Source organism: Fundulus heteroclitus, unplaced genomic scaffold (genome assembly GCF_011125445.2).
Source record: "Fundulus heteroclitus isolate FHET01 unplaced genomic scaffold, MU-UCD_Fhet_4.1 scaffold_28, whole genome shotgun sequence".
NCBI lineage: Eukaryota > Metazoa > Chordata > Actinopteri > Cyprinodontiformes > Fundulidae > Fundulus > Fundulus heteroclitus.
In genome coordinates this window covers 4,815,402-4,825,693 of record NW_023396689.1, presented here as the reverse complement: position 1 = coordinate 4,825,693, position 10,292 = coordinate 4,815,402, and positions in this window count along the sequence as shown.

Sequence of the window (10,292 nt, the reverse complement as noted above, 5' to 3'; positions counted from 1 at the left end):
AGCTGACGCACGTAGCCTTGTGATAGGTGGAGACCTGCTTATATGCAGCAGCCAAAATTGGCCTTAAAGTGGCAGCATACCATGTATACTGCTACATATATGAAATCTTTTTCTATGCTTTATGTAACATTTTATGTGACACTTTTTAGCCTCAAACAATACTCAAACAACACTATTTAGTTTACAGCTGACTACTTTAACTTACAGATGACAGATGATGATCTCCAGAAGTTATTCATCAAAGTCCACATGATTTGGGATTTAAAAATAAATGCATTCAAAAATCTCTACATTGACTCAATTTGACCTGTTTTATTATAAATGTTTTCTGCGAATACTATAACATCAGCATGACAACAGAAAACCTCCCGATGTCGCTCAACAACTTTCATCCAACTGTGATGTGGAATTTCAAAATAGGAGCCACTTGAAATCTGTATATATTAAGTAATTTGGACCAGAGTTGCTGTCAATATAGCAACTAAACGAAAGATAATCAATCGATGCTGCCACTTCAGCAGGATAGTAGAACACCCCCAGATGTCGCTCAACAAGTTTCAGACAATTTTGATGTGGAATTTCAAAATAAGAGCCACTTGAAACCTCTACATATTAACTAATTTTGACCAAAGTCGCTGTCACTACAGCAACTAAACTGTAGATAATCAGTCAATGCTGTCTCTTCAGCATGACAGTAGAACACCTCCAGATGTCGCTCAACAATTTTCAGCATATTTTGATGTGGAATTTCAAAATAAGAGCCATTTGAAATCTCTACATATAAACTAATTTTGACCAAAGTTGCTGTCACTGCAGCAACTAAACCGTATATAATCAATCGATGCTGTCACTTCAGTATGACAGTAGAACGCCTCCAGATGTGGCTCAACGAGTTTCAACCAAATGTGATTTGGCAATTCAAAATAAGAGCCACTTGAAATCTCTACATTTAGTCACTCTGAACCAAGTTGTTGTCAATGTTGCTACTATTGTGTAAGTTTTCAGAGAAGATTTTAAAATAAAAGCAACCATTGAAATTCGCCCAGGGTAGGTCAGCAGCACATCACCCCCACTATAAACAGTTTTGGTACTGTGTTTTTGCCTCAGCAACCATGCCAGGCGCCTGCGGCTTGGACTGCTGGTATTTATCAGCTGCTCCCAGAGTCCCACAGGCCAGAAAGCCAGATAGGACTCCTTCAGCTTGACAGCTTTCCTCATCACCGGTGTCCACCACAGTGGCCAACAGAGTGGGGCCACGGTGACTTGCGACTGGGCAAGGGAACATTGCGTTCATTTGTTTCATTCATCATAACCGTTGGGCTGCTCATTGTCTGGTCCCTCACGTAGGACCTGTCTGCCTTGGGTGATCCTACTAGGGTCATGAAGCCCCCGACAGCATAGCTCCTAGGGTCTTTGAGGCACTCAAACCCCTCCAATATGATAAGGTGGCAGCCCAGGGGAGGGGTAGTGCAATACAGTTACTCTTAATAACAAAATTAATAGTGGTTGCCACAAAAGATAACTTACCCCAAAAAAAATCATATTTTATATTCATAGGGAACATAAGGAAAAATAACAGTAAACGTTTGTATACTATAGATTGTTACAGTAGGTTGCAGATTCTTACTTCTGTCACACTTGTCCCTATTGGGGGCAAGTGTGACAGAATATGGATGGATGGCTGATAGAGTTAAGTTTAATAACCCTTTTATTCTGGAAAGAAAACCAACACAAACAAGTTTTAGACTCTTCTAAAAGAAAAGAGGGCAGAAAGGGCCAGAAACGTGAGGCCGTCTTCATCACAGTCTCGGCTCCATCTGCGCTGGCTACCTTCTGTCTCTTTGGCTTTATTGTCAGACATCAAAGAAAGGGCAGGAGGAGTCAGGAATTCACAACATGGGTGTAAAGAAACAAAAGAAAAGATAAGGGGGGTTTTACAACATGGGGTTGGTACACAAAGAGGTATAAGATTAACATATATAGCAAGAGACTCCTTGTCTAGGAGAAACATCTGTTTCTCCTGTGTGAAGTTAAAACAGTAGTCCTTGATAAAAAGATAAAAAGAAAATTATTACATTCACATTTCTTTAACAAATTCCTTCTTTTAATCATTTTATTTACAATTGGAGCCTAACTTCAGCTACTTTGAGTACTCATTTCTTGGATTTTTAATGAGACTGTCATTTTGTTAAGCATTTAACAAGGGAAAAGTTAAACTACGGGGTGTACTTCTTCAAGAGGGATTTGTGAAAGCATTTGATATTGAAACATTACATTTCCCATAGTCTTAGCAATCATAGACTTTAGGCATGGGATTACACAAGCAGTAAAAACACAAAGAATAATAAGAATAATAATGGGTGTGATTATTTTCAGTAAAAGGTGCCACCACGATCCTGAAAAGAACCAGGAGAGGAAGTCCACACTTAGAGGAACAGCATCCTGGGACATTGCTTGTTGCAGATTCTTTAAAGCAGACATAGCTTCAGTAATATGAGTTTCATTTGCATCAGAAATATAAGTACAGCAGGAAATTCCAATCATTACACATACGCCACCTTGGCTAGCAGTTAACATGTCCAAAACCATTCTGTTTTGCAGTACCATTAAACGCATTTCACTCAATTGTTTGTTTTGTCCTTTATTGATGTCCATCGTCATGTTTACCAGGGTCTTCATTCTGTAGTCCAGTGTCTCAATCATCAGCATAGATTTACCAACTCCAAACCACGGGAAAAGTGAAAGTCCTATTTTATTCGCTGTACTCCAAGTGTTTATGTTCAGAGGGAACATTGGAACCCCATATGGGATCATGGGGTTGGAAACCTGAGCTGGAGCTGATCTCTCTTCTCCTCCTATTAGAGGAATGATGGTCCTTCACAGCCTGAGCTGAGATGATGATAGTGTGGTCAGGAACAAACACAGGTGCACATGTACCTGACCAGCTGAGGGGCAGTGATGGGTAAATGTTGTTTCCACCACACAGGAACCATCCTCCTTCTGTTGGTATAGATGCCCACGCTACGTAGTCCCGGGTTAACGTGGAGTTTGGAAACAGATCAGTGAGGTTAGCCTGGCACCCCTTTACCTGGCCCAGTTTCTTGCTGCCAGGTTTCAAGGGTGACTGTATGCACACAGGATGTTTATCACCGCGATGCACCTGGGCCTTCAGGCTTCCTACGTAGTTTCTGACTTCCTTGGTGAAAGGGAAAATCCGAGTGGTGTTGTTGCAGGTGGAAAATAACTTCACATCACAGTATGATCCATTCAATGAGCGTATGCACGCCGTGCGATTTTTTTATGTAGCCAGGTGCAAACACAGGTACGAGGGCAGTCCTCAGGAAACACGTTCCGTCTCCTGCCGGCATGCTCTTAGCATACAAGGTGGGTTGTCTGGTGGATTTGGGCATCACTGAGCATACGTAGCAGTTACTCATGTTCTTCTCTTCAGCCAACATCGTCACATACATCTGCCACAAATTGTCTGGGTGGTGGTCTGGGAGATTTCCCAGCCAAATCTTCATGGCAGTGGAGTGGATGAACCTCTTTCCTCTCTCATTCAGCGGATCTGGACTGAAACAAATAATGCACGCAACAGCCACAATGCAAAAGAAGCCCCATTTCCATGGGGACCCTATTTTTGCTAGGTTAGCAGAGATGTTAATTTTACCCAGGACTCTAAAGAACAGGGATCAGTTGGTTTCTTCACCGACGTTGGGACGAGTGGCTCTAAAAAACCAAACCCCTTTGGAGTCGGACTTCCCCACTGTTCCAATCTTTAGGTATTTAACACTCTCTGTAACTTACAGTGGCTGAGGTGAATCCAGGAAGGTCTTTCAGTGATCTTCACAGCTGTTGGAGTGGTCAGGAGCACTTGGTATGGTCCTTCCCACCTTGGGCTCGCCCAATCCTTCCTTCTGATGACTTTGACGAAAAACCCAGTCTCCTTCTCACTGCTTGTGGATCCTGTGGAGAAAAAGATTCTCCTAGCAGTAAATTTGCATTGGACACTTTTTTAGACTGCAACATTTCTCTCATGTAGTCTGCTAGAGTTTTTTTTTTTTTTGTATCTTTTTACCTTCTTCTGAGATAACATGGCCTGTAACTGTACTTGTTTCTGCACCCACTCGGCATGGTCTAATTATTCCTGCATCCTCCATCTATTTTTTTTTTTTTTTTATTTGGGCTGAAAGCCCCCTCAGTCGCTAGGACCGCCCCTGCCTCCTTGGAAACCTCCTCGACGCCGTTGAAGGGTCCGGTGGCTTGGAAAGCATATATTTCTTCTGAATCACACATATGATCTGCCCAGAAAATGTGTGTCTCCTCTCCAGACGCACCAATTCCCTTTTTTCGCGTGTTTCTCTTTTTTGACGCACATATTCCATAACCGTGGTTACATTAGACGTTGCCAGTGTAACTAAATGTTTTTTAACCCACGCATAGATATGCGGCTGGAAACCTCCCATCAACATTTTTTTTAGCTGTTGCTGATATGGTGTTTCATCTCCGTCAGCGGGAGGGATGCCGCTGTGAAACCTATATTCTTTTTCAAAACGTATTTTGAACTCGTCTACGTCTTCCCCTATTTTTTGTTTTATGGACCCCAGATGTCCATAATCCATCCTTTTGCGGAAAACTGTATGTGCTGCTTTTGCTAGAGCTGTCCATTTCTGCCTTTGTTCGATCCCCATTTGCGCTTGATGTTCAAATATTCCGCCTTGTGGGGTTCTGCCTGTATAATTCGCCCTTGCTTTTTCCCAATGTTTTCCCACTGACGACTGTAAGGCTTGTTCAAACTCATTTCCATTTAAACCATATGAGCTATGAATTTCCTCCATGTCTTGGGTCCATATTTCTGGATCTTCCTGTGGAGAAATGACACCTTCTACAGTCTTTCTGGTTTCCTCTAACGACCACGGACGGAAAACTGGGATTGTTTGAGGCTGCTGAGCTCCTACGTTAGGATTTGCGACCTGCACCATAGGACACAATGGACTGGTCTGTAGATAACGAATGATCTGATTTACTCAGTTCATCCAGGTTTGCGTACAGATTTGAAACATCCTCCGATTTAGTTGGATGGTAATGAGTGTCCTGTCCTTTTTCAGGCAATAAGCATTTTATCCCCAGGAAAATGCTCTGTTGAGATGGTTGGCAGACACCAGGCCTTGTTTACTGTTGGATAACAGAAACAAGGTGTAATTAGTGTTCTTATCAAGACTCCCAATCCTTCTTTCATTTACCTTCTTCAAACACTTTCACATCCAGATATTTCCGTTCACAATTATTATGCTCTTATCTTAACCTCCTTTACTGTAATCATTAGATCTTGCATTACTCTTGTATAAAAGGAGAAATCTGAAAGTTCAACGTTATCTGCAGCAGCATTTCTCTATAATTCTTTCCCATGTGTGTCTCACCTTACAATTGTCCAACAGTTGAAAAGATCTCTGCAATAGAAATTTATCATCATATGTTTCATGGCTACTGTGACACGGTTCATCTCAATTTATCTAGCACACAAGGAATTGTATTAAAACCTTTCAGAAACTTCTTACTGAACCAGCTCTCACATTTTTCTAAAAAGTCCAACAGAAAAACCCTTAAGTTTGTAAAAGTTTGTATGTACTTCTTGTCTTATTTTGAAAAGCTCAGCTAAGAGAAAGGAAGTGTGTGCATGCCCCTCGCCCACACGGAGTTGTGATTGGTTGCTATTCAGGAAGTGGGTGTAGCCCAGGGCGGAGACAGGAAGTAGTTCTGTGAATCAGTTTCAGCTTGACGTGCATCAAACAAAAAAACTTGTAGTTGAATGCGCCCTTCACCTGACGCGAAGAGCAATTCTAACCCCATTAATTCTTGATTTTTTAATCACTTCTGCTTGTTTTAACAGACAGCTTTTGTAAACAACCCTGGTTTTATCGTATGTCCCCCTGTTTGAATCTTGTTTGAAACAAACCTTTAAACTGTAGTATGCTGTGAGCAGTAACTCATTGTTGCTTATCGCCCCCTGACCATGTAAGAAGCTCCATACTGCTCTAGGTCTTTAAACCTTTTTCAGTCATTCAACATTAGTTTAATTGATAATACATCCAAGCATAATTATATCCCCAAGTAAATCAACCCTTTAACAAGTATCTAGTTTTTGTTCTCATGTGTTTAGTTCATCCTTGAAAAACTTTAAGCAGACATTATTCCGAGTGATTTTCTTACAGTTTCATTCATTTATTATTATTATTACCGTTGTGATCTTATATCACCCAGTGATCTATAAATCCTTATTTTATGTTTGCACCGTCTTGTCCCAGCAGATTAAAAATTCCCATTATAGAATTTGCCTTTTTGTTTCATCAACCACTGTCTGTTGTAATTATTCAAGAAATTGTGCACTTCCTTTAAACCCTCTTAAATATTGACTACCCATTGGTAAATGATCAGCTTTAAGTTTTGCCCCTCTTTTAATTCTTTGTTTGAACATGTCTCTGTCTCCGTATTTGTTTTGGCCTCTATAATTTTGTTCTTTGCATTTTAAGTGTGAACCTGGTCAGGATAGAGAAAGTCATCTCCGATGCTCCTTTTGGCAACCCCAGCAAACCCAAAAACAAAAATGTTCACTGTCAGTGTTAGGTTACAGGTAATCCCTGTGGGAACACGACGTCGTCTCCTTTGTCCAACCTGGTTTCAAGCGCCTGGGTCATCGAAACACTCCACCACCTGCGACAAATCTTTGACATTTTCAAACCACAGCAGCAATTCCTGGGTGTCCACACCCCCTGTCTGAAATGTCTCTCGTCGTAAGCCCAGGCTTTCAGTTTATCTCCTGTTAAGTGTCCCCCTTTAGAGCCCATTTACCCCAAAGAGTCCAAGAGTGTGTTCTAGGTACGTTTCCTGAATGGCAACCTCTCCATGTCATGTTCGTGAAACCTTGTAGTTGAATTCCATCACCTGTGAAGCAAAGCAGTCATGCACAGTCCTGTTCAAGATGGTTTTTAGCACAGCAGGAGTGTCACTGTCTGATGCCATTGCAGCTCTGATGTTCCTCAGAGCCAACCTTCATGTATTGATATCATGTTGAAGCTGTTATCCTCCTATCATCATCTTGTGTCCAGGAGTCACTTCTGCTGTCCTGACCAGATACCAAATGTCCAACTAATCTAATTGACCTCATTACTTTTCTGCATGTACAAGAGGACGATCGTTAGATTATCCTGGTCTAAAAGACCACTAGGTTAATAGATGGCTAAACTATGTTTATGTGTTTTTTTCTTCTGGATGTTTTAACATTTAGTTAAAGAACAACTATTGTGCTATTTTGTGTTCAAACAGATAGTTGTTAAGTCTCCTCAAACCTTTTAGGTAACTGCGTACAATTCCAAACTATTTACACTGGTGCTTTAATCCCTAATTTACCCATGTTATTTAGTAGAATAAGGCATTATTCTAATATTGCAGTTTTATCCATTTAAGTCCTTAACCTTTGTGTTGCTTTACATCCTAATAATTAATTTCTTAGTTGCACCTCTGCTTACTTTAAGATACCCAGTAAATGCTGTGCTCACAAATTCTCCTTCGCTTGAACAAGGTTAAAAGGTTTAGAGTTTATTCTGCTTATATTGAAAAATTAGCTTGCTCACTCGTTCGTCCATTCTTTTATGCTATTAACTGTTGCTGTAATGCCTACTTTAACTTTTTCGCCCACTAGTTTTTTTTTTTCATGATCATAATTATCGCCCATTGATGTAATAGCATACATTGTTCTTATCCACTTTCCTTTTACGATTAAACGGCCCCCCTATGTATCCCACTCCTTACTTTAATCACCAATACTCATAAGTTGTTGAACCTGTTTAGGTTTAGCATAATTACTTAAGCTGCTCTATGCTCTCATCCCGTAACTTAATATTTTGGTGCAAAATGGATGTCTTTTAGCGGTTCCCATCTATGTCGAATTGGGACTTTTTTCCATTTGAATTACCAGCAACAGAGACAGACGGTAAATATGTGCCTATTAAACCAAATATAGTCAAAACATGTCTGTTGTCTAGATATATCCTGTATTTTCTTTTGAAGATATAGAAATGCACAGAGATAAACCCCACCCTTATTTTATTATCTAAGATTCTGTCTGCATCATAAAACACAGCCAAATTATACATTCAAGGGACTGCAAACAAAATTTATTGTACTTACTCTGCACTAGAAAAAGAAGTGTAACAGCATTTCAAATCCATCCATCCATCCATTTTCCAAACCGCTTAATCCCTCATGGGGTCACGGGGTTGCTGGTGCCTATCTCCAGTATTCATTTCAAAAATTAAATTCAAATTTCAACAAATGTACAATTGGGTTGTAGTTGCTCTGTGTAGCCCATTTCATGTAATTTATCTAAACATTACAAATAAATTTCTTACATCATATATCTGAAGTGTAGATAACAGCTTCTCCTTACTTACATCCTCTCAGACAACTAATTATTTCCCTAACAAAAGTGAGTTGTCAATGTTTTAATGTGCAGTAAATCTTAATACACAAGCAGCATGGATGACCCAATACTGTACTTTGAGTAAGATTGGTGACACCAAGACTGATTTGTTACATGGTACATGTCCATTTCATCATTGAAATGAGAACATATCAATATACTATTGGTATATACTAGTATGACTATTAAAGAGCAGTAGATTAACTTTAAGATATGTAAAGGCCTATATTAAATTAATTTTGCGACCACACCAACAGATTAAATAACTGCATACATTTTTGGTGTACCAGTTACCCTTGTAATGATGAAATATGTTGTGGGCTAAGTCCCTGATGATGAGAATGTCTTACTCCATCCCTGGTTTGTACTAATTTACTAATTGACAGTAGGGAAATCTATGTACAATAATACCAATGTAAATAGTGTTCCTCTGTTTTATTTGTCTTTATCTTAATTCTATAAGTAGAAATAGTCAAATAAATAGCACTATTATTTTGTGGAACCCTAATCATAACTAAGCAAAAGTCTAATAAAAAAATAGCAGTTGTTTAGGCGGCATCTAGTGTTCTTATACTGTATATTATGTAAAAGAAATAACACCTGCTATTTATGCCTGAAGTGCCTCAAATGGTCAACAATAAATGAAAGCAACAATAACAGCGAAACATTGGTAAAAGGGAAACCCTCACCTTTTCTTTCTCAGATGGCTGTGGCTAAGAATCTGAATTTTAATAGCCTACAGTCTTTGCTTTTCCAGAGGTCATAGAAACTGTAAGACATAACTTTTATGACGATTGCCTCAAAAGTGCAGCCAAAGAAGAGGAAGCTATACATTTGATAAGAGAGCTTGTTGCTCTGTGTGAAAAAGGAGGCTTCACATTGGAGAAATGGATAAGCAACAGTCGTGTTGTTCTGCAAGCAATCTCAGAAGAGCAGAGAGCTAAAGATTTGAAGATGTTGGATCTGGATATTTATAATCCTCCAATGGAAAGAGCTTTGGGTCTGCAGTGGTGTGTAGAGACTAATGCCTTCCAGTTTAAGATGAAGCTGAAACAGCAAGCCCCGATCAGGCGTGGAATGTTATCCATGAATAGTTCTGTGTATGACTCTTTGAGTTTCGGGGCGCCAGTGATATTGCAAGCACAACTGATGCAGGAGGAACTGTGTAAAAGCAGCTGTGGCTGGGATGATGCACTGCCACAAGAAATTTTACACAAATGGAGAAGATGGCTGGAGGAGCTTGCACTACTGTCTACATTTAGTGTCGACTGCTGCATAAAACCTGTGGGGTTTTGAGTCATAAAGCATGCACAATTACACAATTTTTCAGATGCTAGTGAAACTGGATATGGAACTGTTGTGTACATTTGTATGATAAATTATGAAAACATCGTTCATGTTGCTTTCCTTATGGGGAAGGCCAGAGTAACACCACTGAAAGTTATCACCATTCCCAGGCTTGAACTTTCAGCTGCTGTCTTAGCTGTGAAGGTGGATGCTATGGTCAAAGCAGAGCTGAATATACATCTGGAAAAATCAATGTTCTAGACTAATAGCACATCTGTGTTAAAATACATCAATAATGAAGACAGACACTTTCACACGTTTGTGGCAAATAGAATTGCAACCATCAGAAATTTGTCTGAACTTACTCAGTGGAATCATGTCAGCACAAAAGAAAATTTAGCTGATTATGTGTCTTGTGGAATGAAAGTTTCAGACTTCCTGAAAACCAGGACATGGCCGGATGGACCAGAGTTCTTGTGAAAAGATGAAGAAAAGTGGCTTAAAGGGGTAATTGATGTAGAATTGG